The sequence below is a fragment of the Sapajus apella genome, unplaced genomic scaffold (genome assembly GCF_009761245.1).
Source record: "Sapajus apella isolate SASKATOON/1434 unplaced genomic scaffold, GSC_monkey_1.0 scaffold40, whole genome shotgun sequence".
Taxonomy (NCBI): domain Eukaryota; kingdom Metazoa; phylum Chordata; class Mammalia; order Primates; family Cebidae; genus Sapajus; species Sapajus apella.
The window spans coordinates 18,424,917-18,449,154 of record NW_022436980.1 but is presented as its reverse complement, the minus strand read 5'-3'; the positions used below and the strand labels follow the sequence as shown (position 1 = coordinate 18,449,154).

General features: G+C 39.5%; 1 long non-coding RNA gene across 1 annotated transcript in view; it reads left to right on the top strand.

The window, feature by feature from the left end:
• LOC116565353 overlaps positions 1-23,654 on the top strand; it is a 36,929-nt gene extending 13,275 nt beyond the window's left edge. Inside the window, exons 2-3 of the long non-coding RNA XR_004275404.1 lie at positions 21,647-21,988; positions 23,553-23,654. This is a non-coding gene — a long non-coding RNA (uncharacterized LOC116565353). The remainder of the gene's footprint in view (positions 1-21,646; positions 21,989-23,552) is intronic.
• The last annotated feature ends 584 nt before the right edge of the window (positions 23,655-24,238 follow it).

Sequence of the window (24,238 nt, the reverse complement as noted above, 5' to 3'; positions counted from 1 at the left end):
TCTCCCCTACCCCCTCCAACTGTCCCAAGTGTGTGATGCTCCTCTCCCTGAGTCCATGTGTTCTCGTTGTTCAACACCCACCTATGAGTGAGAACACACGGTGCTTGGCTTTCTGTTCTTGTGTCAGTTTGCTGAGAATGATGGTTTCCAGATTTATCCAAGTCCCTGCAAAGGACACGAACTCATCGTTTTTTATGGCTGCATAGTATTTCTTGGTGTATATGTACCACATTTTCTTTGTCCAGTCTATCATTGATGGGCATTTGGGTTGGTTCCAGGTCTTTGCTATTATACACAGGGCTGCAATGAACATATGTGTGCATGTGTCTCTATAACAGAACAATTTATAGTTCTTTGGGTATATACCCAATAGTGGGATTGCTGGGTCAAATGGAATTTCTATTTCTAGATCCTTGAGAAATCGCCACACTCTTCCACAATGGTTGAACTAATTTACACTCCCACTAACTGTGTAAAAGTGATTTTACACAGTTGTCTGTGTAAATTCTGAATTTTTTTTTTTTTTTTTTTTTTTTAGAGACAGGGTTTCACCATGTTGGCCAGGATGGTCTTGATCTCTTGACCTCGTGATCCCCCCGACTTGGCCTCCCAAAGTGCTAGGATTATAGGCATGAGCCACCACACCCGGCCCATCTCCTGATTTTTTAATGATTGCCATTCTAACTGGCGTGAGATGATATCTCAGTGTGGTTTTGATTTACATTTCTCTAATGACCAGGGGTGATGAGCATTTTTTCATATGCTTGTTGGCCTCATATATGTCCTCTTTTGAAAAGTGTCTATTCATATCCTTTGCCCACTTTTGAATGGGGTTGTTTGTTTTTTTTCTTGTGTGTCTGTTTTAGTTCTTTGTAGATCTGGATATTGCCCTTTGTCAGATGGGTAGATTGCAAAAATTTTTTCCCATTCTGTTGGTTGCTGATTCACTCTATTGATGGTTTCTTTTGCTGTACAGAAGCTCTGGAGTTTAATTAGATCCCATTTGTCTATCCTGGCTTTTATTGCCATTGCTTTTGGTGTTTTAGTCATGAAGTCCTTGCCTATGTCTACGTCCTGGATGGTTTTGCCTACGTTTTCTTCTAGTGTTTTTATGGTGTTATGTTTTATGTTTAAATCTTTGATCCATCTGGAGTTAATTTTAGTGTAAGGTGACAGGTAGGGGCCCAGTTTCTGCTTTCTGCACATTGCTAGCCAGTTTTCCCAACACCATTTATTAAACATGGAGTCCTTTCCCCATTGCTTGTTTTTGCTGGGTTTGTCAAAGATCAGATGATTATAGATGTGTGGTGTTTATTCTGGGTCTCTGTTCTGTTCCATTGGTCTATGTCTCTGTTTTGGTACCAGTACCATGCTGTTTTGGTTACTGTAGCCTTGCAGTATAGTTTGAAGTCTGCGGTGTGATGCCTCTGGCTTTGTTCTTTTTGCTTAGGATTGTCTTGGCTATGTGGGCCCTCTTGTGATTCCATATGAAGTTTCAAGTGGTTTTTTCCATTTCTGTGAAGAAGGTCATTGGTAGCTTAATGGGGATAGCACTGAATCTATAGATTACTTTGGGTAGTATGGCCATTTTCATGATATTGATTCTTCCTATGTTTGCGTCCTCTCTTATTTCCTTGAGCAGTGGTTTGTAGTTCTCCTTGAAGAGGTCCTTTACATCCTTTGTTAGTTGTATTCCTAGGTATTTTATTCTCTTTGTAGCAATTGTGAATGGGTGTTTGCTCTGGATTTGGCTCTCTGTTTGTCTGTTATTGGTATATAGGGATGCTAGTGATTTTTGCACATTGATTTTGTATCCTGAGACTTTGCTGAAGTTGCTTATCAGTTTGAGAAGATTTTGGGCTGAGACAATGGGGTCTTCCACATATATAATTACATCATCTGCAAATAAAGACATTTTGACTTCCTCCTTTCCTAATTGAATACTCTTTATTTCTTTTTCTTGCCTGATTGCTCTGGCTAGAACTTCCAATACTATGTTGAATAGGAGTGGTGAGAGAGGGAATCCTTGTCTAGTGTCTGATTTCAAAGGGAATTCTTCCAGCTTTTGCCTGTTCAGTATGATATTGACTGTAGGTTTATCATATATAGCTTTTATCATTTTATGATACGTTCCAGCAATACCTAGTTTATTGAGAGTTTTTAGCATGAAGGGCTGTTGAAATTTATCGAAGGCCTTCTCTGAATCTATTGAGATAATCATGTGGTTTTTGTCTTTGGTTCCGTTTATGTGATGGATTGCATTTATGGATTTGCGTATGTTGAACCAGCCTTGCATCCCTGGAATGAAGCCTACTTGGTCGTGATGGATAAGCTTCTCAATGTGCTGTTGCAATCTGTTTGCCACTATTTTATTGAAGATTTTTGTGTTGATGTTCATCATGGATATTGGCCTGAAGTTTTCTTTTTTAGTTGAGTCTGCCTGGTTTTGGTATCAGGATGATGCTTGTCTCATAAAATGCGTTAGGGAGAAGTCCCTCCTTTTGTATTGTTTGATACAGTTTCAGAAGGAATGGAACCAGCTCCTCTTTGTACATCTGGTAGAATTTGGCTGTGAACTCGTTTGGACCTGGACTTTTTTTGTTGGTAGGCTATTGATTGCTCCTCTCCTTCAGCCCTTGTTATTGGGGTATTCAGGGTGTCAGCTTCCTCCTGGTTTAGTTTTGGTACAGTACAAGTGTCTAGGAATTTATCCATTTCTTCCTGGTTTACTGGTTTATGTGAGTAGAGCTATTTGTAGTAATCTCTGATGGTAGTTTGTATTTCTGTGGGATCAGTGGTGATATCCCCTTTATCGTTTTTTATTGCATCTATTTGATTCTTCTCCCTTTTCTTTTTTATTAATCTGGCTAGCTCTCTGTCTATTTTGTTGATCTTTTCAAAAAACCAGCTCCTGGATTTACTGAATTTTTGAAGGGTTTTTTTTTTTGTGTCTGTATCTCCTTCATTTCTGTTCTGATCTTAGTTATCTCTTGTCTTCTGCTAGCTTTTGAATTTTTTTGATCTTGTTCCTCTAGTTCTTTCAATTTTGATGATAGGATGTCAATTTTAGATCTTTCCTCTCTTCTCTGGTGGGCATGTATTGCTGTAAATTTCCCTCTCGAAACTGCTTTAAAGGTGTCCCAGAGATTCTGGTATGTTGTGTCTTCATTCTGGTTGGTTTCAAAGAACATCTTTATTCTGCCTTCATTTCATTGTTTATCCAGTCAACATTCAGAAGCAAGTTGTTCAGTTTCCAAGTGGTTGTGCAGGTTTGAGTGTGTTTCTTGATCCTGAGGTCTAGTCTGATTGTGCTGTGGTCTGATAGACTGTTTGTTATGATTTCTGTTCTTTTGCAGTTGCTGAGGAGTGATTTGCTTCCAATTATGTGGTCAGTTTTAGAGTAAGTGCAGTGTGGGCCTGAGAAAAATGTATATTCTGTGGATTTGGGGTGGAACATTCTGGATATGTCTATTAGATCCACTTGGTCCAGCTCTGCATTCAAGTCCTGGATATCCTTTTTAATTTTCTGTCTCATTGATCTGACTAATATTGACAGTGGAGTATTGAAGTCTCCCATTATTATTGTGTGGGCATCTAAATCTCGTTTTAGGTTGTTAAGAACTTGTTTTATGTATCTGGGTGCTCCTGTGTTGGGGGCATATATATTTAGGATAGTTAGCTCTTCTGTTGGATTGATCCTTTTACCATTAGATAATGTCCTTCTTTGTCTCTTTTGATCTTTGTTTGAAGTCCATTTTATCAGAGACTAGGATTACAACCCCTGCTTTTTTTTATTCTCCATTTGCTTGGTAAATCTTCTTCCATCCCTTTATTTTGAGTCTATGTGTGTCTTTGTATGTGAGATGGGTTTCTTGAATACAGCACACCGATGGGTTCTGACTTTTTATCCAGTTTGCCAGTCGGTGTCTTTTGATTGGAGTGTTTAGGCTGTTTACAATCAATGTTACTGTTGTTATGTGTGAATTTGATCCTGCCATTTTGTTACTGGCTGGTTTTCTTTCCCATTAGTTGACTCATTTTCTTCATTGCATTTTTGGTCTTTGCCCACTGGTTTGCTTTTACAGTGACTGGTAATTGTTCCTTTCCATGCTTAGTATTTCTTTCAGGAGCTCTTGTAGGGTGGGTCTGGTGCTGACAAAATCTCTCAATAATTGCTTGTCCATAAAGTATTTTATTTCTCCTTCATTTATGAAGCTTAGTTTGGCTGGATATGAGATTCTGGGTTGAAAGTTCTTTTCTTTAAGGATGTTGAATATTGGCCCCCACTCTCTCCTGGCTTGTAGAGTTTCTGCTGAGAGATCTGCATAAGTCTGATTGGCTTCCCTCTGTGGGTGACCTGACCTTTCTCTCTGGCTGCCCTTAGCATTTTTTCCTTCATTTTGACCCTGGTGAACCTGATGATTATGTGCCTTGGGGTTGCTCTTCTTGAGGAATATCTTTGTGGAGTTCTCTGTATTTCTTGAATTTGAAATTTGGACTGCCTTGCTAGGCTTGGGAACTTCTCCTGGATAATATCCTGGAGTGTGTTTTCCAGCTTGGATTCATTCTCCCTGTCATATTCAGGTACACTGATCAAGCGTAGATTAGGTTTTTTCACATAATCCCATATTTCTTGGAGGCTTTGTTCATTTCTTTTCACTCTTTTTTCTCTTGTATTGCCTTCTCTTTTTATTTCATTAAGTTGATCTTCAATCTCTGATATCCTTTCTTCTGCTTGATCGATTCAGCTATTAAAACTTGTGTTTGCTTCATGTAGTTCTTGTGCCGTGTTCTTCAACTCCACCAACTCCATCAAGTTGTTCTTCTCTAAGCTGGTTATTCTAGTTAGCATTTCGCCTAACCTTTTTTCAATGTTTTTGGTTTCTTTGCATTGAGTTAGAATGTGTTCCTTTAGCTCAGAAAAGTTTGTTACTATCCACCTTCTGAATCCTGTTTCGGTCAATTCTTCACACTCCTCGGTCAAGTGATCCTGTGTTGTTGAGGAGTTGTGATCCCTTGAAGGAGAAGAGGTGTTCTGGTCTTTGGTGGTTTCACCTTTTTTGCGCTGTTTTTTTCCCCGTCTTTGTGGATTTACCTGGCTGTGGTGTCAGAGAGCTGCTTGATGAAGTCGCTTGTCTGCCTGTGGGGGTGCTACTGGGTTTCTAGGGACTCCTTCAGGTTACTAGGGAAGCTTCCTGTGTCTTTTTTGTTTATGCTGGGATATTAGGCCCACCTCTTCTGCTGACCTGTAGGCACCGCTGGGTTGTCAAGAACACCGTCCTGTTGCTGGTGTAAGCGTCCTGTGTTTTTTGTTAAAACATGTAGCCCAGTCCCACTCCTCTAGTGGTGGGTTGTGCCCTTCCTCCACTGGGCTGGATCATTCAGTGTTCATCTCAGACTGTGGCACTGGCTGCGCAACCCACTAGAGTCAGAGCTTCAGTTCTCTGGGGTTTGTGGGGGAGGGTAGGGACCCGCCCAGCCGCACCCAGCCGTCTCCCCCTTTCAGCTTTCTCTCTCTCAGGTCATGGGGTAGGGGCCGCCCAGCTGTTCCCGCTTACAGCTCCCTCTGTCTCCGTGCGGGGGGAGGGGGTGATAGCTTAGTCGGCAGGCTCTTATTCAACTCCGCACTTGTAATGCCCCACGCTTGACTGGCAAAGATCCCCTGTTCTGTGTATTGCTGAGGCTTTGGAGGAAGTGCTGTATTATCTGGACCAGAGCGCCAGAGGTGGAGCCTCCCAACTCGCTGGTCAGATGCATTTTCTGGGTGAAGTGGCACCCCTCCCTGCCTCGGTCTGCTCTGAGTGGGCTTTGCTCACCCTTGGACCAGACCCGTTGAAATGCACCTGGTACCTCGGTTGGAGCTAGGAGATCTCTGTGTTTCTGCGTCTCTCTGGCTGGGTGTTGTGCGCTGGAGTTGTGTCTAATCCGCCATCTTGGATCCTCCGGATCTCTTTGGATATTTTTCAACTCGCTATAGTTCATAACAGAAAGGAACAGATTTTTCTATGCTGTATTTTAATTAAATTTTCTGAGATATGTACATCCTGAGAAAAGTGTGTAAAAAGTCTCTCATTGTTTACTGATTTGGAATTTTCTTATAATTCTTGTGTTTTTTTTGATTGATATGTTTTCAAACTATGTAAAGAACACAAAACTTTCCTTTTTTTTTTTTTTTTTTTTTGACGGAGTCTTGCTCTGTCAGCAGGCTGGAGTGCAGTGGCACAATCTTGGCTCACTGCAAACTCTGCCCTGTGGCTTCAGGTGATTCTCCCGCCTCAGCCTCCTGAGTAGCTGAGACCACAGGCGTGCACCACCATGCTCAGCTAATTTTTGTATTTTTAGTAAAGAAGGGATTTCATGGTGTTGGCCAGGATGGTCTCGATCTCTTGACCTCGTGATCTGCCCGCCTCGGCTTCCCAAAGTGTTGGGATTACAGGCGTGAGCCACCGTGCCTGGTCTCACAAAACTTTCTGAATAGATTTTTTTTCTTTGTCTTGAGTAGGCATTGACTATTAACATTGCCACATTTGCTTTCTTTTGCTTAGGATTTGCACACTGTGTCTTTTTACATTTGTACTTTTAACATTTTGTCATTTTCTTTGACATCTAAAACTAGCATAGTTTCGTGCATTTGTTCAAATTTGAGCATCTTAATAGGTAAATTTAGTGCCTTCACATTTATTGCAATTTCTGACACATTTGAACTTGTCATCCCTTTCTCCTTTCTCTTTTCTACCTTCCTCCTTTCTTTCCTTCTTTATTATTTCTATCTTTTTCTGGTTCTTCAGAGGTGTTGAGATATGTGGAAACTTCTTTCTTATTGTGTCTCTGAGAGGGTTGAAGTGTTGGTGGAAGCTCATAATTTGTGACTGAAGGTATTCCCTACACAACTTCTATGCTGGTCTGCAGAGCTGCACCTTGGAGCTTATACAAAAATAGATATTGGATTCTATTGATAGATGTTGGATTCTACATCAAGCCCACTGAATCTGCTGGACAGGATTTATGTGCCCGTGTTCTGAATCCTTTCCTTTGTATGTAACCTTATTGTTTTAAGCTTTCCCAGGGCTATTATAATTTTATATAAACATTTATTATATGATTTTTAATGCTCATATAATTTTTTATTCTACCATCATTCAGTATTAAATTGTTTCCTACTATTATAAATAATTCTGATATAAACCTCTAAATGAATTAAAGTTTTTTACATAATTAATACTATTTAATTCCTAGGAAATCTCAAAAGCGGGATTATCCTATCAATTGAGGCTGAATATTTTGAAGACTAAAAAATACAATTATATTAATATACAATATTAAAATATATAAGTATTATGTATTTTATATCAATATAATTAATATAAATTAGAAATATTAATATATAAACCATGTTTATATGAATACACATATATTACTATAAATATATGTGTTTAAATGTATATTTATAATATATATTTTTATATTTTATTTTTTAAAGGCTAAGTTCCACATTTTTTGCAGTATTTATGTGTTTTATAATCATTCAATATATGTAAAAGTGTGCCATCATTTTATTGGTTTTCTATCTTTATGTGTAACTGATGCAGTTTTTTAAATTAACTTTTTTTGGGGGTTCAAGAGTGCACATGTAGGTTTGTTACACAGGTAAACTTATGTCACAGGTGTTTGTTGTACAGATTATTTTATTGCCCAGATATTAAGCCTAGTACCCCATAGTTATATTTTCTGCTTCTCTCCCTGCTTTCACCCTCCATCCTTAAGTAGACCTTGTGTCTGTTGCTTCCTTTGTGTTTGCGAGTTCTCATCATTCAGCTCCCACTTATAAGTGAGAACATGCAGTATTTGGTTTCCTGATCCTGTGTTAGTTTGCTAAGGATAATATCCTCCAGTCCATCCATGTTCCTGCAAAAGACATGATCTCATTCTTTTTTTGGCTGCATAGTATTCCATGGCGTGTATGTACCAGATTTTTTTTAATCCAATCTATCACTGATGGGTATTTAGGCTGATTCCATGTCTTTGTTATTGTGAACAGTGCTTCAATGAGCATTCGTGTGCATGTGAAAGACCCTATGTATTATGAGAATAATTTCGACAAGCTATTGTACAATAAGATACAGAACTTTTATGTGTTAATAAAAGGACCATTTTTTTCACAAAAGCAAAGGTAGGAACAACAAAAATAGAATGTAGATTTTAAGAGAATTTAAAACTGAAGATAATTTAAACTATATTTCTCATAATTGCCCACATGGCTTTACTTCAGAGTGATGCTTGATTAACATAATCCAGCAAGCAAAAACTCATTCTGAAATACTTCAGAATTACTTAAATTAGAAATACAAATATTTAATTTGTATTTCTTAAGTCCTTGGAAGAAGATATGCCACTCAGAGCCGCCCCCTCACTGTTCTCTTTCATTTCTCATCCTCTTCTCTGGAGATCCTTTCCTCTATCATTCGTGTGGCCTCTCTCTCATCATTTCCTTCTGATTCTGTATTACAAAAGACAGGATGAGTCTGGCTATGGCAGAGAGGTTCTCAGAGGGTAGGGCTGGCAGAAGCCAGGACCCCATGTAATGGGAAAGAGCAGGAAAAATGCCTGCAACATTCCCACTTAAACAGCATGTCCCTTTATACCTGGCAATCTCATCTGTCTGGCTACCTGTAATGATCCGATATGTGCAAGAGTATGCAACCATTTTTATTGGTTTTCTATCTTTATGTGTCACTGATGTGGTTTTGAAAAAAAATTCTGATTTTAGGTTCAGGGGTACGTGTGAAGTTTGTTATGTAGGTAAACTTGTATCACAGGGGTTTGTTGTATAGGTTATTTCATTACTCAGGTATTAAACCCAGCACCCAATAGTTACTTTTTCTGTTTTCTCCCTCCTCCCACTCTCCACCCTCAAGTACACCCTAGTGTTTGTTGTTTCCTCCTTCGTGTTTGTGAGTTCTCATCATTCAGCTCCCCACTTATAAGGTTTGTTATATTGCCCAGGGAGGCAAGATACAAACTCACCTCTCCTCTGTCGTATGATGAAGCTTGTTATAAGATTATAAAATGCAACTCATGGGCAGGAAAGAATAAACAAACTATTCATTGTTCTTATTAGCTCAAACACACCTGAGCCTTGTCTGATTGCCCAAAGAGAGTTTAATATACTGGCATTAAACAGAGAGTAATATATAATAAAATAATAAACATTCCTGCTATTAAGCATTGATTGATTCATTGTGTTCATAGTTTATACTATGTTATAATTTCTCAGGTTACTTTTATTACTATGTATCATTGCACTAGAGCTATCAGCATAATTAGGAGGTCTGGATTCAAATCCTAAACTTGGATTAGAATGAGCTTTGTGACCATGTAATTTTACCTCTCTTGGCCACGTTTTCTCACTTTAAGTCAAAAAATTAGAATATACCATCTTAAGGTTCCTCTAAAATTTTGTTATATTTAATATTCTCAAAGGACCTCATGGTCAAATTACCTAACCTGTGCATTAAGGTTAAGTTATCACAAACATTTTAGGAGGAAATCCTATGGACATAGGGTATAGTGAACAAGAGAGTAGAAATTCATCTTCCCCCATCCCATGTTCTCTAGTAAGATGTGCGCTTTGCTTTGAGAAAGTTGCTCCTCATTTTCATCCAGAAATTCGTGATCAATGCATACCTCAGAGGCTTACTTCAAAGCTCTTCTCTAGAAGGCATCCCCCATTAGCTTCCTTTGATATGGCAAATGCCACAGTGGGTGAGAGAAGGTTTCCATCTTTTTCCAATCCATGGCACAAATCCATAGACAATAGAAACCCATAACTCTAGGGAAGATACAGAATCTGATAGGGTTTAAGTTCTAGGAAATCTTGGGGGCGGGTTTGAAATAAAATGCCTCTGTATGAAACTTGGCACCATGATTTCTTTCTAAGGCTGATGTGGTCCGATGGCTACAAATATTAGGCCAGCCCAAATGGAATTGAGTAAGTGATCTCTTTTTATAAAAGTGGCATGTTGCAACATCCTCATATTACATTTATAATTTCATATTTGGATCCTTAAATTGTTAACTGGGTAGGGGTTGTGGTGATGAATCCCGTGGAAAGAACTGCAGAAAGTAGTATTGGGGCCAGGATGTGACCCTCCAGGTACATCTTCTCTTTTGGAAGAGACATTTCCAGGTTTTTGGGTAGGGACAGCAAAATGTTAGCTGCAGTGAAGGCTGGAATGTGTTTGGTTTGGGGTTTACCCTGGGCCATTCTATAATCTCTTTAGAACAGCCTTAAAGCTAGGAAATAGAGCCAGGTGGTAAGGACCCAGTGAGGTGAGTTCTAAGAAACAGAGCAGTTCTAAGAAACAGAAGGAGAGGTAATAGGGCAAATAGAACAGTCAAGATGAATCCACAATAATAAGCCACACCTGCTGTGGTGACAGAAGAATGGGGAAATAAAAGGATCAGTCTGTTGGGTGGGACCCACATATTTTTCAATCAATCAAATAAATGGTGATTGTTTTTTTTTTTGGAGTGCAGTCTAGATATTATCTAATTAGTAACTTACCTTTTAACTTTAAGCTGAGCTTTTAAACTCCACCTCCTCATACCTTTTGCTTTATTTATTCACTAGAGCTTCCACACTTATATATGATTAGGAATGTGCTATTTGCTATTAGAGTCTCTGGTCTCAAAGAATTTGCAGTCACATATTAAAGCAACCAGAAGAAGGAGATTTATATACAAGTCAAGTGCTGTAATATTGTAGGGTAAAAATTAATAATAATCCTTAAAGATAGAGATATCAAGTAAGGAATGCAAAAGAAAGTTAGAATAGCTGCCTTACAAAATCCCTTCTAGTTCTTTTTATTTTTTTTATTGTAATTTAGGTTCTGGGGTACATGTGCAAATCATGCAGTATTGTTGCATATGTACATACATGGCAAGGTGGTTTGCTGCCTTCATCCCCCCATCACCTATATCTGGTATTTCTCACCTCGTTATCCCTCCCCAGCCTCCCCACCCCCATCCCTCCCCTAGCATCCCCACTACTGACCACCGTGTGTGATGCTCCCCTCCCTGTGTCCACATGTTCTAATTGTTCAACACCAACCTATGAGTGATAACATATGGTGTTTGGTTTTCTGTTCTTTGTGTCAGTTTGCTGAGAATGATGGTTTCCAGATTCATCTATGTCCCTCTGAAGGACATGAAGTCATCATTTTTTATGGCTGCATAGTATTCCATGGTATATATGTGCCACATTTTCTTTATCCAGTCTATCATTGATGGACATTGGGGTTGGTTCCAGGTCTTTGCTATCATAAACAGTGACACAGTGGACATATGTGTGCATGTGTCTTTATAATAGAACAATTTATAATTCTTTGGATATATACCCAGTAATGGGATTGCTGGGTCAAATGGAATTTCTATTTCTAGGTCCTTGAGGAATCCCCACACTGTCTCCCACAATGGTTGAACTAATTTACACTCCCACCAACAGTGTTCAAGTGTTCCTATTTCTCCACATCCTCTCCAGCAATTGTTGTCTCCAGATTTTTTAATGATCACCGTTCTAACTGGCATGAGATCGTGTCTCAATGTAGTTTTGATTTGCATTTCTCTAATGACCATTGATGATGAGCAATTTTTCATGTGCTTGTTGACTTCATCAATGTCTTCTTTTGTGAAGTGTCTGTTCATGTCCTTTGCCCACTTTTGAATGTGTTTGTTTTTTTTCTTGTAAATCTGTTTTAGTTATTTGTAGATTCTGGATATTAGCCCTTTGTCAGATGGGTAGATTGCAAAAATATTTTCCCACTCTCTTGGTTGCCGGTTCACTCTAATGATTGTTTCCTTTGCTGTACAGAAGCTCTGGAGTTGAATTAGATCCCATTTGTCTATCTTGGCTTTTGTTGCCATTGCTTTTGGTGTTTTAGCCATGAAGTCCTTGCCTATGCCTATGTCCTGAATGGTTTTGCTTAGATTTTCTTACAGGATTTTTATGGTGTTAGGTCTTTTGTTTAGATCTTTAATCCATCTGGAGTTAATTTTAGTGTAAGGTGTCAGGAAGGGATCCAGTTTCTGCTTTCTGCACGTGGCTATCCAGTTTTCCCAACACCATTTATTAAACAGGGAATCCTTTCCCCATTGCTTGTTTTTGTCAGGTTTGTGAAAGATCAGATGATTGTAGATGTGTGGTGTTGCTTCTGAGGCCTCTGTTCTATTCCATTGGTCTGTATCTCTGTTTTGGCACAAGTACCATGCTGTTTTGATTACTGTGGCCTTGTGGTGTAGTTTGAATTCAGGCAGCATGATGCCTCTGGCTTTGTTCTTTTTGCTTAGAATTGTTTTGGCTATGTGGGCTCTATTTTGGTTCCATATGAAGTTTAAGGTGGTTTTTTCCAGTTCTGTGAAGAAGGTCATTGGTAACTTTATGGGGATAGCATTGAATCTATAAATTACTTTGGGAAGTATGGCCATTTTCACGATGTTGATTCTGCCCAGCCATGAGCATGGGATGTTTTTCCATCTGTTTGTGTCCTCTCTTATTTCATTGAGCGGTGGTTTGTAGTTCTCCTTGAAGAGGTCCTTTACATCCTTTGTTAGTTTTATTGTAGGTCTTTACAATATAAAAGTTTGCTTCTTTTTGTCTTTCCTTTCCAAGTCTCATTACCTCATTTATTTATTAAGCAAACATTTAATATATGGCTTTCCATGTTTCAGGCATTATACATGTGTATTCATTTTATGTTCAGAACCATTTGGGGTAGGTGCTGTTATCTTCATCTATCAGTAAATGACAGCACAGAGAAGTTAAGTTACTCTTAACAGCTGGTAAGTGGCTGAGCTGAGATTTGAACCAGAGGCTAGCTAGCTCCAGAGTTTGTGGTCTCAATCATTTTATCATGTTGCATGTTTTTGAATTTAAATAGATATTTGTTTACAGAAAAAGATAAAATATTTGAATGATGAACACAACATCTAATTCTTATTACTTTCCTCTTGGATAGAAAAAGAGTTCATTTTCTCTCTCTCCCCCTCTCTCTCTCTTTTTTTAAAGAGCCAATTTCTTCTGAAAGAAGAAGTTTTGGAACTATATCATTTTCATTTTTCACTGTGCAGGAAATGAAAACACAGGATGAGATGAGGGAATGATTAAGGTGTCCTTTGGGATTTTTTCCAAAGTACAGGCTGCTTTTGTGAAGCCAAAAGAGGCCATTTTGTGTACACTTGGGCTAAAGTGACTCCTAGATCCAGTGTTCTCTAGGATATCCCAGTCTTTCCCTCACCAAACAACTACTGAGCAGATGACATTTATGCATTCACACTATGCTGTTTGAGAAATGGGTAAATGTGAGAATATAGGCTTGGTACCTGCTATTAATGAGCTTGTAATTTAATTGAGGATACCACACATACATACACCCCCCTCCCTTAAATAACCTTCACAATCACAGTCTAACAGTATTCCAAACAAGGAATTGAAGAACTGAAAGTTCAGTGGGCTTACATTATGGCTGGACTGTATTTGGCTAGATGAGCAGAAGGCATATTGAACATACACAGTTCTGTAGATTCTCTTGACTGAATCTGTCTCTAGAACCTTCATCTCTTCCACCCATTTGCTCTGCCTCAGCTGCTGCTGCTGCACCTCATGACACAATCTCATAAAAGTCCATGAGTGTCTACCACCCGAGACTGACCAGTCTCTGCCTGGAGTCTCTGGCTTCTTCTATCACTTTGAGATTTGTATGTTGTATCACACAGCTGTGGATGGGCTGTGGCGTCTGAAGCAGCTTCCAAAGAGCCCAGAGAACACAACATAGAAGTGTGAGAAAGTTGACTTTGGTCAGAGAAAAACAGGAGCTGGAAAAATTTGGGCAGATAAGTACTGTCATCCCTTGGTATCCATGGGGGATTTGTTTTAGGACCTCCCTTGGATACCAAAATCCATGAATGCTCAATGCAACCAACTGTGGATCAAAAATATTTTTTAATTGCATCTGTACTGAACATCTACACTTTTTCTTGTCATTATTCTCTAAACAATGCAGTATGGCAACTATTTACTTAGCAGTGAGCATTCATGCCCCAATATAAAATGGTATAGTGTTTGCATATAACCTGTACACATCTTCCCACATACTTTAAATCATCTCTAGGTTACTTATAATACTTAATATAATATAAATGCTAAGTAAATAATTGTCATGTTGTGTTGTTTAAAGAACAATGACAAGAAAAAGTGTACATTTTCTGTATGGATGTAATTAAAAAATATTTTTGATCCAAAGTTGGTTGTGTGGCTCTGGTTTTCTGTTCTCTGTCAGTGTGCAACCTAGGACAACCACAGAATTTCTAATTTCATGATTAGTTTGTGTATTATAAACAAATTGTCAAAAGGCTGATCAGGTATTTACATGGCCTATTCAATTTGGATTTTGTTAACTAAATGTCATTAATTTTGTAAATTAATATTTTTCTTTTTTGACACAGAGTCTTTTTCTGTCACCCAGGCTGGAGTGCAGTGGTACAATCTCAGTTTACTGAAACCTCTGCCTCTTGGGTTGAAGCAGTTCTCATGCCTCAGCCTCTCAAGTAGCTGGGATTACAAGCATGTGCCACCACGCCTGGCTAATTTTTATATTTTTAGTAGAAATGAGTTTCACCTTGTTGGTCAGGCTAGTCTTGAACTCCTGACCTCGAATCACCTGCCCTTCTCAGTTTCCCAAAGTGTCAGGATTACAGGAGTGAGCCATGGTGCTGGCTGGGAAATTAATATGTTAAAAAAATTAAAATAAATTTGCCGGTTTTTGTAAATTAAAACTACTATCACAGAAACTGTTATTTACAGCACTTTTAATGAGCAAACAGATATGCCCTGTGGTTACATAGCAATTGACTTTTCTTCTGGTTGTGAAGCCAGAGTAACCACAGAAGAGTCATTTAGTCATGACTTTTGTCTAGATTTTGCTGTTCATGAGAAGGCAGAAGTGGTCTGAAGAAGCCACATATTCATTCTGGACTTGAAATGCAGAAGTGTGTGCTCAGTTAGTTTAATTTAAAGGTAATTCTCGGTTACATTTAAAAATGTTTTTGAGTATTTAAAAATATCTTTGAGTATTTAAAAAATTTTAAGTAAACACTGGCCAGTTATTGAATGGTTGAATGTTTGTTGAAGTTCCTTGTGTTCAAGACTGTTTGCTTCCCTAGAGGGGAAAATAATTAATGTTCTAAAGCACAACATGAACATATTTTATGTGTTGAGACAGGTAGGCAGTAATAAACTATAAACTAGAAGAGATAGTATATCTACATAGCCCCTGAGTTAAGAAAAATTAAAGAATCCTTAAGTTAAACACACACACACACACACACAGACACACACACCCAACCACCCACACACCGAGAAACACAGAAATTGATCCCATAAGAAAAAAAGTAATTTATTGTACACGATACTGTGGTTTCCAGAAATCTAAAGTGTTGTCTAGCTGGTGACTAAGAGTTTGCTTTTGACTCAGCTAGACTCAGAAAGACTCAGCGAGTCTTTCTGTGGTAGCACAGGTGCCAAGGTGGGTCATTTTTCAGGGGGTGGTGTTCTTATAGTGGTACCCCATTTGTCTTTAGGGTTGAAATGGCAATGTTGATGCTTCTGAGGAGATAGTATTTCCTCTGAGCCCTGACAATTGCTCTTGCAGGGATCAAGCCTGACCCAGGGAAAGTGCCTCACAGCTTTTTGGCTGTACTCATTGGTAAAGAGTCAGCTGCTTGTCATCAGTAATAACAAGTTTCAGTTTCATCACAGGAAAATGTGAGCCAGGAACAGCATTTAGAAATCAGCCGAAGTTGGCTGGGTGTGGTGCTCATGCCTGTAATCCCAGTGCTTTGGGAGGCCAAGGTGGAATGATTGCCTGAGGTTAGCAGTTTGAGACCATCCTGGGAAACATAGTGACACTGACTCCAAAAAAAAAAAAAAAAAAAAAAAAGAGAAATCATCCAAAGGTCTGTAGGAGACTGACCAGTGTCACAGGGGCTGAACAGGGTTGTGGGAGTTTCAGAATTGGGGTAGCACTGTGGTTGGAGGAAAGGCAAAAGTAAAAATAAAAAACCACTTCAGCAGGGAAGCGTGAAGTACAAGAAACATGTGAGGGAAAACAGAACAAGACATAAAAACTTATTTAAATTCCTGCACAAAGGAGAAAGTGCATACTATGAGTTGGCTCCTTTAACCAAGATGCCTATGCTAGAAGCTTTGAGTGCTGCTTAGAATATGGCTACAAGGTCATATTGAAGCTGGTCCTAAGTACTGTCTATCTTTCTATGTATCCTTCTATGCCTTCTTTCTTCCCTGGAGAATAGGTTTAGTTTATGAACCCAACTCCTGCTTCTCTAGAGATAATGCTTGCCTCTATTTTTCCAGCCCCCGATTTTCATCTGAGCTCAAACACTGTTTTTAGTTGCCTTCTTAGATGTCTTCATTGTTACGAAGTCATCAAGCCTGAATTTATCTTCCTTTAAAATCTCCCTACGTTGCTCCCAGTTTTATCTGTGTAATCCTGAAATAGTTTATCTTTCAGTCCCTATCTACATTCATTAGCTCATCCATTGCCATTTCCTTGCAATAGTTGTTTACTTTGTTTTCTCTTCCTTTCGCTTTTTAATGTCACCTTTAAAGACTCACATTCTCAAATAATAACCTGCTACCTTATCTTCCTATTGCCAGGTATAGCCTCTCCAAACATTATTTCTACTGGGAAACCATTTATTGCTTTCCATAGCCTAAAGGGGAGGGTCTGGGTCCTGAGTGGCGTACAAAGAGGTAGGCTCAATAAAAAGGAGACGGAACATGTTATAAAGGCAGCTGTCACCTCACATGCATGGATTTCTCGGTTCATATTGAGCTGGGTCACTGCTCCATCAAAGTTGGACACAATGATTGAAGTCAGAGACTTGATGCAAATTTAGAGACCTGGTGCAACCCAGAGACCTGGGTTAAGTAACCTGGTACAAATTTCACATAAGTATTTGGTCTCTATTGTACTGATCACACATGAAACAGGAAGGTGGAGAATGAAATGCGGTGATGCCACTGCAGGGTGGATTTGAATTAGGCAAAGGAGAGACAGCCGAAGAGCCACAGGGCCGTGAGACCATGTACAAGTTAGTTTTCCATTCCTTAAACCAGCACTAAGACCTTTCCTAACAAGCATTTTCCCCTTCCTTGATTTATTTTTCTCCATACCGGTTATTCCTACTTGACACAGCCTATGTTTTACTTTTGTTCTGTCTTCCCCAAGTAGAATGTAAGCTCCATGAGGGCAGGGATTTTTATCTGCTTTGTTCACTGCCGTCTCCCCAGTTTCCAGAACCAAATATTTGTTGAACAAATGAAGGGATAGGCTCTCTAGCATGAAATTTTATTTATTTATTGGTAAGCCTGATCACTTCTACCCTCAACCATGTTAAATTTATTTCTTTTCTAAATAATTCCTTGTAGAATTTTCTACTTTCTCCTCAGCTGCCCGAATTCCATCCTATTTTGGGTTCTGGTCAGGCTGCATTACCATGGGGAAGCTTTACCCAATGCATTACCTGGGAACATCCCAGGGCACAATAATGACGAATCCCTCAGCTCTCTGGAGACTCTCACTTTTTGTATCATTTGTCTTTGGAATTATCACATCGTCAGAGGCTCGTGTGCATTGCTTTGCATTGCCTTCTTCTGACCCTGATCACACTTTTTCTGAGCTTGATCTTCTCTGACTCTCAGTGTTATACTTCCACAGGTGTTAGCTTTAGGTATGTGCATTTTGCTCATTAATGCATTATTTAGTCATTCAACACACACTCCTCTGAACACTGTGGGAGACAGAAATAAATTAGACCCAATATAAGCCCTTAAGGAAATCATAGTCTAGTTTGATCCAGACTATTAACTAAGTTTTAAATTCCTTGAAGTTGGAAGCATTTAAAAATATATTTGTGTGTGCCTGTTTCCACCATGCCTCCAATGATGCTAGGTACTTAGAGAGTCAATAAATGTACCAAATGATGGAATAACTTCAGAATTGGCTGGAATTGAGTTTATTCTAATCTAATTACCCCATTTTATGGGTGAAAGTGTAAAAAGAGTGTTTTATTTATAACTTGCCTGCCACATAGCTAACTAAATAACTATGAGCACATCTGGGTTGAGAGAAACCAGGGCCCTAGACTCCTAGGTGAAATACATTATGGCTAAATCTCTGTACCCTTGTCAGAAGCATACTACAGAAAACCAGGCTGATTTATGTAAAAAATAATTGTATTAAAAAGTACTGATTAAAATTCTAAAGGACTAGTATTAATAAGATAAAATATCCTGCTTAAAAGTGCTTAATATTGCTTGGATGCTCTCTTTCTTTAAAATTAGAGAGTATAAAGAATTCTCTGGGGAGTAAATGCATCACAACAAATGTAAAATTCTTTGTGATCACCAGGGTGTGACTCTGCCTCCAGTAGCCACATAGCAGTTACTTCTGGGACCATTGCTTGAGAGATCTAGAAACACCTTGGCTATTCCGGAGTATGACTGTCTCCTCGAATCTCCTGCCTTATCCTCTTTACTTCTGTTTAGTTAATGGGCATCCTTGGGAAGTAAGAAACTGGAGCTCCAGGAGACCCAGCTTCCTGCCTCCTCCTGCACCATCTTTAGAACACCATGGCAGAAAACCCAATAATCTTGGTAATTTGGGTTTGCATGCTTAATCTCTCTTCTGGATCTAGGATGTTTATTCTCAGCAAGGCTTAGCCCTCATTCACTCTAGGTGTTTTTTCAAATTCCAGGCGGTGTGCTAGTCGGTACATGAAGAAGGTAAGGTTTGGTGACAGAGAGGGTGATATGGTTTGGCTGTGTCTCCACCCCAAATCTCATCTGGAATTATAATCCCCAGAAGCCCCACATGTCAAGGGTGGGATCAGGTGAGGGTAACTGGATCATGGGGGTGGTTTCCCCCATGCTGTTCTTGTGAGAGTGAGTGAGTCTCACAAGAGCTGATGGTTTTATAGGCATCTGGCATTCCCCCTGCTTGCACTCAGTGTATTCTACAGACATGTGAAGAAGGATGTGTTTGCTTCCCCTTGAGCCTTAACTGTAAGTTTTCTGAGGTTTCCCCAGTCCTGCAGAACTGTGAGTCAAGTAAACCTCTTTCCTTTAAAAATTACCCAGTCCTGGGCAGGTCTTTTTAGCAGTGTGAGAAGGGACTGATACAGAGGGCTTCTTCCGAAGTAGACTTCAAGAGAAGGGTTTAGAAGTAGATTTTCCCATTATTAAAAACTGACTAACTCTGAGCTGTAGGCAAGTTACAGTACCTCTTTGACTGCATTTATTTCTGGGAATCTTGTGTGTAGAAAATCAATGAAAGACAAAATATATCTACAAATATAAATGCATAAAGTAAGGCTAGAAACTGTATGTTTGCCAGTAAAGAGTGAGATTAAAAAACCATTAGCTGACCATGGAGACCTAGGAATAGCAGGTGAAAGAGAGTTTTGAGGGAGGGACTAGCAACCCAGAGGAATGTGGTCATTTTTTCTTTTTTTACATTTTGTCTATGGTTTTCACATAAGATGTGGCAAGTGAAGACTGAATTCTACACAGAGATGGAGCATTTCCCAAAGGTATCAGGGAGATGACTTGTGTTCACCTAGGAGAAGCTGTTACTTTTTCCCAATTTATTCAGTGATTAGAAAATAGCCTGTGATTTTTGTCTTCAGAGATGCATAGTTCTTTTCCGTGAACCATAGCCCACTGACCAGATTTGGTCTAATGTTCTGAGAGGCTCCACGCTGTGGCAGAGATAGAAAAACTCTACCACCCACAGGCACGTGAGGCTGCACCAGATTTGAAGGATAGAAGTGAGGAACAGTTAAAGGGCGTGCAGACACTGGGGTGAAGTGCTGACTTGGAAGCATGATTTATGTGTGGGTGTTCCCAGTCTGGCATGTGGACAGGCATCCTGAGGCTAAGTTTATCCTTTTATTTTTGAAGTACACTGAGTGCTTGTCTCTGTGGAGGGTTCCTTTCCAGAAGAGAACATGGCAGCAGTTGGGCTGGTGGCTTGCTCATAGCCACAGAGGCCAACCCACAGCCCTGGGTATGTTATCGATGGTGGTGAGATGAGGAGAAGAGGGAAGTGCTTTGTACTTTGAGTGCCTCACCTTCCAGCATGGGATCCATAGCAGCTTTTGAACGTTGATCCTTTTCAAATCAAACACTCGCAATTTCACTTTAATCATAGGGCTATTTACTTTTTTCCTGCTATAATCTTGCAAATGTTCAACAAGATTATGTAAAATTGCAGTTAACAATCTGTAAATTGTGTCTCTTCAGATCAAATTGGTCTTTGCTGTTGATGAAAGGCTGTAAAATCATTCTAGTTTTTAGCTCTTAGATGAGCTACAACTGATGGTGACGCTCTAGCTAAACTGAAACAAGCTGCCTTTATCTCATCTGCCCTTTTTTTTTTTTTTTTTTTTGAGACAGAGTCTCGCTCTGTCACCCAGGCTGGAATGCCGTGGTGCGATCTTGGCTCACTGCAATCTTTGCCTCCCGGGTTCAAGTGATTCTCTTGCCTCAATCTTCCTAGTAGCTGGGACTACAGGCCTGTGCCACCACACCTGGGTAATTTTTTGTATTTTTAGTCGAGATGGGGTTTCACCGTGTTAGCAGGATGGTCTCAATCTCCTGAACTTGTGATCTGCCCGCCTTGGCCTCCCAAAGTGCTGAGATTATAGGCATGAACCACCATGCCCGGCCTCATCTGACCTTTTAGAGGAGATATTTGTGTATCTTTCTTATATTATTACAGTACATAGTTTAGGTGGAGGACAGGACAGGGGCATTTTTGTTGCACATTGAGAAAGAAGCAAACAGGTGGCCTTATCCTTATGAGGCCTGCTGAAGGAGTAAGTGTTGTGGAATCAGTGTTATAAAAACTGGGCCCCATAAGCTACTGCAGGCATCTAAAATCTAAATCTAGGTCTATCCCAGACACAGTTTCAAGTAACGAGGGGAGTCATATAATGTGATATTGTCACTCATTCCCATAATTTCTTCTTGCTCTTACAAACAGAAAGATTTTGAATCTAAAAGTAAGACTTACTTGTTTGAACCTGGGATTCTGGTCCAAACTGTACCTGCCACATTTCCACAGAGAAAGTTCCAGTCCCTGAATGTCTATGCCAAATGGATTCCCCCATTCTCCCAAGAATGAGAAGGACGACGAATTGACCAAAGCTTCTGAACTTTCCTCTCTAGAGAAGGGTCAATTCCTGAGCTAAGAGAGAGAATTTCAAGTTTGTGAATCTCAGCTTTGGTGCTGCTGCTTCTTTGCAGTTGAGAGAATTTATGAAGCTAAAAAAAGTACAATGTCACCCCATACCGAATCAGAGCTGTATTTCTTTTGCCCGTTGGTGTTCCATTCACCATTGAGATATATATTTCTCCAAGTCAGAGTGGGAAAAGTTTTTCTAAGGCAGGGTGGGAGAGGTGCTGATTGTACAGAGTTTGCAAAGGTGAAAGTAGAAAGACTGACTTGTGAGCTGTCTCCAAGAGGAATGAATGCAAAACATTAATTTCTCTGTTTGTTTTTTCTTGCAGATACCTTGACTATGAATAATAGTTTCACTAAGGAAGACAGAATGAGTTCTGACAGGAAGATTGGGAGCTGTAACAGGCAGAAGAAAGATGGAGCCAAATGGCGTGGAGATGTGTCATCACTGCTGTGTGTCACCTTGATCTGCTTCCATTATCTACTTCTTTTCAAAATACTGGGCACTCATTCAAGAAGCAGCATATACGTACTGACTTTGAAGTAATGGATGAACTTTCATGTGCAGTATATGGAAATAAATTTATTACCTTCTTCCCACATTGACTCATTATCTCATCCATCCATTCAGTAGTCATTTATTGAGAACTCACTCCATTTTAGGCACAGTGGTAAGTACGACAGCTTATCAAGCATGGATTTCCTAGAAATTTTGTAGTAATGAACAATGTGCTTTTATTTTTAAATTTGCTTTGGTTTTATGACACATGCTAAAGGCTTCAAACAGGGAATCCCTGAATGAATAGAAAAGGTGGAGATAGTTGTGATTAATCAATAAGCCTTATAGCTTTTTAGATCCATATTTCAGTGGACCTAGAAAGGAACTGCCTTATTCACTATTTGAAATGTTGTCTTGTTATCGAAAGCCAATTAAGAGTAAGATAAGACATTGGCTGACTCTAGAGATACTCTAGTTGCTGCTTAGAAGTACAGGTAAATAGCCTTCTGGGTGCTTACCCTTCTCCATAACCAGCAGCAATTATAGCAGTTAAAACATTCTATTTTTCAGCACGGATTTGTGCCTATCATCATTTCCTTTGTAATGCTACCGTAATACCTGTGTAAGCTCACAGCTATGAATGTAGGAGATGTAACAGGAAAAGGAGACTGTGGATCAAAGAAAAAATATTGAAACAAGATATCAAGTCACTGATGAAAGCATAGAACTACACATTTTTGGGTGAGATGGTGGAGGAGGAGAAACAAAACTGTGACCATCAGTGAAAGAAATTATGAATAAGTTACCCTTCTTATGGTTACAATGAAAGGAATGTAGGTGACGAGGCCTCCAGTGGAGAGGAAGCATGGTAAGCAAGAATCAGTAGGTGACCCATGCCCTTCTAGTATCTGGGGAAGGAAAAGATCAGAACCTATGCAATTGAAGCCAGAGTCACAGTTAGTGGAGATGAAAGTTAGTTTGCAGTTAGTTTACCGGCCACCTCCAAGGTCTAGTAGATTCAGTGCCAGAGGGTGTGCTATGGAAAGAGTGGGCCAGCTACCCAGTGACGGTGTGGCTGAGTGTGGAGGAGGACCAAATACATAATTTGCAGCAATGTCTCGGGAAAGCTGAGAGGACCCTGATCTTGTGTGTCTGTCAGGGAAAAGAAGAATGAGTCACTAGTTGTAACACTAAGGTTACCCAGGAAATTTTAGCATCCATGTGTAGACTGTCACTTAATCTCTGACTTAGGCGATAACTTGGAATTTTAATTAAACGTCTTAATAAAACTTTGTTAATATACTTCCTAGTAGTAGGATTTGCCCCATATCTTGAATGTTTCTCAATGCTGGGAAATGAAAATGCCCACCTGGCAGCATTTCATAATGCCTGTTACCTGGGAAAATTAGAATAACAAGTACAGTGATTTCAGTTCTATTCTGGAATTACACATCCTCCTTCTCCCTGGAAATGTCCCCTTAACTGTTTACAGCTGCTCAAGGCTGAGTTTCACAGAAGGCTGAGCAGCAGCATAGCCTGGATAAGAATAACGTGTTACGGAGCAATCTATTCTGAGCTCTAATGTCTTAAACCTTGGAGAATCAAAGAAAGAACCTCTTAGTTTGGAATAAACAATCAATTCTCAAGTAAAGCTTACAGTCATTTGAAAAACACTCTGCTGTTCTTTCTTCAGAAATGCATGTTAATAAATGTCTTGGGTCCTCTCTTGACTACAGGTGTCATGATGTTGGGACAGTAACAGTAACTCAGCCAACCAGGGCTTGTCTGAATACAATCCTACAGCAGCAGGAGCTGTGGAGATACAGAAGCCAAGAAGACCAGGTTGTGAGGGATGACAAATTCACTCCCAGGAATGTTGGGATTGAGAGTAAAATTCTCCAATAATGATGAAAGACAGAGCAAAAAAAGCCCACCAGCTCATTCTGAATGGTGAGATAAGAGAAAAGCCAAGGGCAGAAGTGAGACAAATCACCGCCACCAAACTGAAAAGAAAACGTTTATAACAAAAATTAGATTGATAATTGATAAATGACTTTTAGTGGTGGAAAGACACCGTTCCAGTGAAGCATGAATCGAAAGGATTTCTTCTGAGAGGTAATTTACATTTATTTTTTTCATTTTCCGTGTATTTTAGCAGGTGTACTGTTCTACATGATTAGTTTTTTTTTTTACCTCTTTGAAAAAAATGGGTTAGCTCGACACATCTGGATACAGAGATAAGTCAGGTGATTATGATTGAAGCCAGATTAAGCCTTGTTATGAGGGGAGTATTTGGGGGCTTACCCTGAGGTGATATTTTATGATTTAGCTGTGGTGGAATTTCCCTCCCAACCTCAGCATGACTGACACTGAACTTGCTACAGAGGAACAGGAACCTTCCAAGAGGCAATGAGGACATTCA